We start from the raw sequence: 5,170 nt of genomic DNA, 5'->3' as shown, positions 1-5,170 counted from the left end.
TTAAGACTTAAATCTAAATAGGTCACATTATCATCATTAGAAGTAAACTATTTTATTACAAAAAGATCTATAGTGCATTAGTCAATTAATTATCTTTCTAATGGTTAGTATCTCTTCAGTGTGCCATTTGTCATGACATTTATCCAACATGGTACTTTATGTGGATAATAATGAGGGAAAATAAAAATACACATCTAAACTCTCCTTAGAGGTAATTATGTTGTCAAATTTGCAGGTAATGGGAAATTTTTTCTAAGTTCTGAACACATTCTAACATGGACTTAGAGGTGGTTTTGTTTTTCTCAACAAACATTATTTTTACAAGTGAAGTTTCACACAAATGACAAATCACAACGATAACCCAGGATATGTTTGGAAACAAAATAAAAAAGCCAGTGTGAAATGACTGATTGCTGAACTTGGAAGAATATTTTATTCTGTCTTAAAAAATATGTCTAATATTATAGGGCATAACCTGTAACTGAAGTTAGTAGTCAGCAGAGTTTCCGATTATGTGAAGTGACTCACCTGTGAACATTTGTGGATGTTTTTTCCCCAGAAATTAACCTTAAAATATATAGCCACTTTTGTAAGTTCTTGGAGTCTGTATCAATATGACCCCTCTACTTCAAGACTTCAAGAACTTGAAAATAAAGAAAATCATGTTGCCCACTGAACATTACAATATGGAAATAAAAGGTAATGAATCAGACTGTAGGAACTGTTGTTATGGGCCATGGTTGTAGTTAGGGTTAATATGACTAATACACTGTCCAGTTTTTTCCAGGTGTGTAGGCCAAGGACCTTGCAGTCATCACTTCCTCTTCCTACTATTTATATTTTACTTCTAATTCTTCAACACATTCTGAAACCCAACCATCAAAATCTGTCACCTCTATGGTCTCCATTCCTTTCCAAAACGTGAATTTCTTTTGGAGGTACTGTTGCAATAGTCTCAACTGGTCTTCCTGACTCTGCCTAGTGTCTCTCCAGCCTGTTGTCAACACAGCGACCAGAACGATGTGTTAAAATGTATATTAGATCAAGTGTTCTTCTTGAACTCCCTCAAAGGCTCCCAAGTTATTCAGAGAAGTCAACATCTTTAGAATGACTTAAATGGCCCCGTAGGATTTCACACCCTCCAAACCCTACTTATGCCCTCATAACCAATTCCCATTTTATCTTCTGTTACTCCTCTCTTTGCTCACTCTACTCTGGCAACAGGGTATTCATGAGTATTCACACACATATTCATGGAACTCCAAAGGCCAAGCCCTGTTTCAGGAATACAGCACTTGCTGTTCCCTTTGCCTGGAGCGTTCTACGCCATTGAGAGTCTTGCCAGCCTTCCTCATTCTCTGCAGATCCTGATTCCATGCCCTCTTCTCAGTATAGGCCTCCTTAATGACCCTATTCAAAATGACGTCACTGATCACCCCTGACTTCTTCTAACACCCCATCATCTTCTTGGTTTATTTGCCTCCATAGCACTTACCATCTAACTTACTACATATTTTATTTATTTTGTTTATTATCTGTTTCTCCACATTAGCAAGATCCAACAGAATAGAAATAGTTGTCTTTTTTATTCACTATGGTATCCCAGCACCATGCCAGTGCTTTGCATGAGGTAGAAACTCTAGAATTATTTGCTGAACAAATAAAGGAATGAGTGAATCATAGAAGAAAGATTTATAAAGGAACAGATATGCAAATTCCCTGAAGATACGATACAGCTTCCATATCAAGACAAGCCTAAATTTAATAAATTCACATATGTGAAGAGAGAATATATCAGAGAGAAGGAGAAGAGGGAACAGCAACATGAAGGCATAAAGCATCAATGACACAAAATTTATCAGTGCTCTCTGCTTTATGAAAGCCTTTGCAAAGGATTTCCAGCTTCACTGGTGATTTGGTGAGCTAGATGTCTCAGGTTATCTTAGCCTAATGACATTAATATTAAATTTTTCTGAGGGACATCTGAATGGCTCAGTCAGTTAAGCACCCGACTTTTGATTTCTGCTGAGGTCATGACCTCATGGTTCATGGATTCAAGCCCCACATGGGGCTCTGTGCTGACAGTGTGAAGCCTGCTTGGGATTCTCTCTCTCCCTCTCTCAGCCCCTCCATCACTCTCTCTCCCTCTCTCTCCCCACTCTCAAAATTCTATACATAGAAACTTAAAAAATAATAATAATAAATTCTTCTGCTGAACTTCTTTGGGCTCTCACTCTGACCAATCAACCTCTGACTCCTTCTTAGGTCTGCTTACAAGTTAAAAATGATTGCATGGAGTAGGACTTATGATTCAGATTTAACTTCCTATGTAATAAATATAGTGAGAGAATGCACTTATGTGGAATCTGATGAATAGGTTTAGATATTAATAAATCTGATTCTTCTTCTATTTATTTCTTCATTCAGTAAACATCCTGATGTAAGATGGCCAATTATCCCAATTTGTCCAGGACTGAGGGTGCCCTTTAGATGTGGGACCTTCTCTATTAAAACTAAGAAAGTCCTGGGTGGACCAAGACGGGTTGGTCATCCCAGCTACTACATGTCAGACACTGTAATAAATGCTAGGAATAATAAAAAAAAAAGTTGTTATTGCATAAGATCTTTGAATATCTGAGAAATCTCTTTACCTACTACATTTGCCAATAATGAATTGATTTTTATTGTCTCAAGTGTATCAGTTAAGCTCAACAAGTGTTTACACACAATATCTACTCTCTATAAGCATTTTGGAACTAGTAATCTATTCCTAAATGAAAATAATTTAGAGACTAATTAGGGAAACAGCACAATAAAAAGTATGGTAAATTTAATTTGGTATAGTGGGGATTTATTGAGCATATATTATTTGCGAGACATGATTTAGGTGCTAGGAACATATATATTTTAAAAATATGATCAGAGCTTAGCAGTCTCTAATTGGCTTCTTAGCTCTAGTTTAAATTCTGTCTGGGTCTTTTTGCAGGACATCTGCCCATTGGAACACACTATCAAGGGGGAAAAAATTTCCCTTTAAATATGTAACTTACCCTTCACGCATTTTGGGAGCTACAAGAATCACCCATTATCTGTTTTTCCTAGTATCCAACCAGAGGGTCTAATTTCTCTAATTCTAGATGCCATCACAGAACTCTAACTGACTGCATCCATTTGTTTCAGAAAGACAGAGTTACTTTTATCATAAGCATTCAAGAGTTAAATCACCTACAGAGACAATCTTGTGCAACGGAAACCAATTCACACACTGGAGCCCCAGCCAAACATCAGAAACTCTGGTTCTCTGCCTGTGTGTAGGTTTCTTTAGTCTGTGCTGCAGGTGATTTAAGAAGTTCTATTACTACTATGGGTCCTGTCTGGCCTTTGACGAAAATCATTTTTGTTCAGCAGCATTAGTTACCCGGTATCTTCTGGAGAGGCATGAGAGCCAGGGTCTAAACTAAAAAGAAAGACCATCACATGTCTTTATTTATCCCAGCATTTAAACACTTGAAAATATCCCTCTTAGCAACAAATCTACAACAGCAGTCTTCAGGTAGGAACTGCAGCCTTTCTTTAGATCCAGAGAGAAAAGTGCTTACGCAGTCCTCTGTTAGAAATTCTCCATCCCTCGCATTATTAGAGACAACCTGGTGGTAAGTCTTCAAAGCTAATACACTAGTAGCTACATCTCAAGTTTTCTTTCAGTCATTTCTTCAGTCGTGACCATCACTGTTCCCACGCCACCTTGGAGAGGGTTTCAGTCAGCAAATTCAAGGGCTAGTTGTCATGGGAATGCTAGTATGCCACACCGCTTAATTTGAATCTCCAGTTGAAAATGGGGCAGAGAGATAGCAAGAACGAAAGCAGCTTGAGAATTAAGGGATTTAAATGACACGTATGCTCAAATGAAGCCCCTCTAACAAAACTGTCCAGAATGAAACTTTCATCATCGCTGCACTGACCAGGGTTTTAAACGGGACATCTCAAAAGTCTTCAAGCTCCACATGTCGGAAACGAAACTCATTATTCCCATCCCTCAATAAGCTCTTCCTGCTTCATTCCAATTAATGGAGCTACAAGCCATTTATACCACGGGCCTAGGAGCTATTTCCAAATCTTGTATCCTCACCGCTGCCACACAAGTACTCACCAGCGAGCTCCAGCAGTGAATCCAGACCGGGGAGGCTGAGACTGAGTTTAAATTTACTGTCATTTCACTTTACCTATTAAACAAGCAACAAACAGTGCAAAGGTTATGTACACAAGTAAACTTAAACCCAAGTAAGTGGACTCAGCTGCCCAATAGCTTCCTTAATTTCTCCCAGCGCTGTGCCAGGAGAGGGACAGTCAGTGAGGCCACATGGAATTACAAAAATCCACCAGTTGAAGGAGCCCAGATCTGAGGGTTGTGTGTATCTGGTAGTATCTGGCTAGTGGAGGGTCTGTGACAGTCCTCAGGCTTCACCATACTCCAGAAAAAATGAATACTTCCATGGAATTTTTCCCACTCACCAGCAGCTCTACTGAGGCTTCAACTCTGCAGATGGGTCCATGCCCACCACCACACCAATGCTGTTGACTCCACTTTCTCTTCTAATTTTTTGCATGTTTATTTGCTTACTTGTTTGAGAGAGAAAGACAGCAAGCCAGGGAGGAGAAGAGAGAGAGGGAGAGAGAGATCCCAAGGAGGCTCCATGCTGTCAGCACAGAGCCCAACGCAGGGCTCAAACTCACCAACTGTGAGATCATGACCTGAACGGAAACCAAGAATTGGAGGCTTAACTGACCGAGCCACCCAGGCAACCCTGTGGACTCTACTTTCAAGAGCTGTGACATGATTGCCTCCTATCCATTTCCTGCTTCAGGGCAGAGTCTGACCACCTCTTACACTTCAGCCTCACTTCACTTTAACTCATCATCTGCAGGGCAACCAGTTACCTTTCTAAAATGCAGACACGTACACATCACTTGCGGTTTAAAAACACTTTATGACTCCATGCCAGGTAAAGTCCAAACTTCTCACTGTGATACAAAAGGCCTTTCGTGCCCTAGCCCCTGATTTTTTTTCCTCTGCTATTATTTCTCACTATTGTCCTATCAAAACCTCCTTTCCTGCAAATGCCCATATTACTGTTCTGTGGCTCTATCATGCTATGTCGCTCCATTCCTG

This window comes from Lynx rufus, unplaced genomic scaffold (assembly GCF_022079265.1).
Source record: "Lynx rufus isolate CCGP_SWC_20201006 ecotype Redwood Valley unplaced genomic scaffold, mLynRuf1.p SCAF_15, whole genome shotgun sequence".
Lineage (NCBI taxonomy): Eukaryota > Metazoa > Chordata > Mammalia > Carnivora > Felidae > Lynx > Lynx rufus.
Note: the sequence above shows the minus strand (reverse complement) of the source record.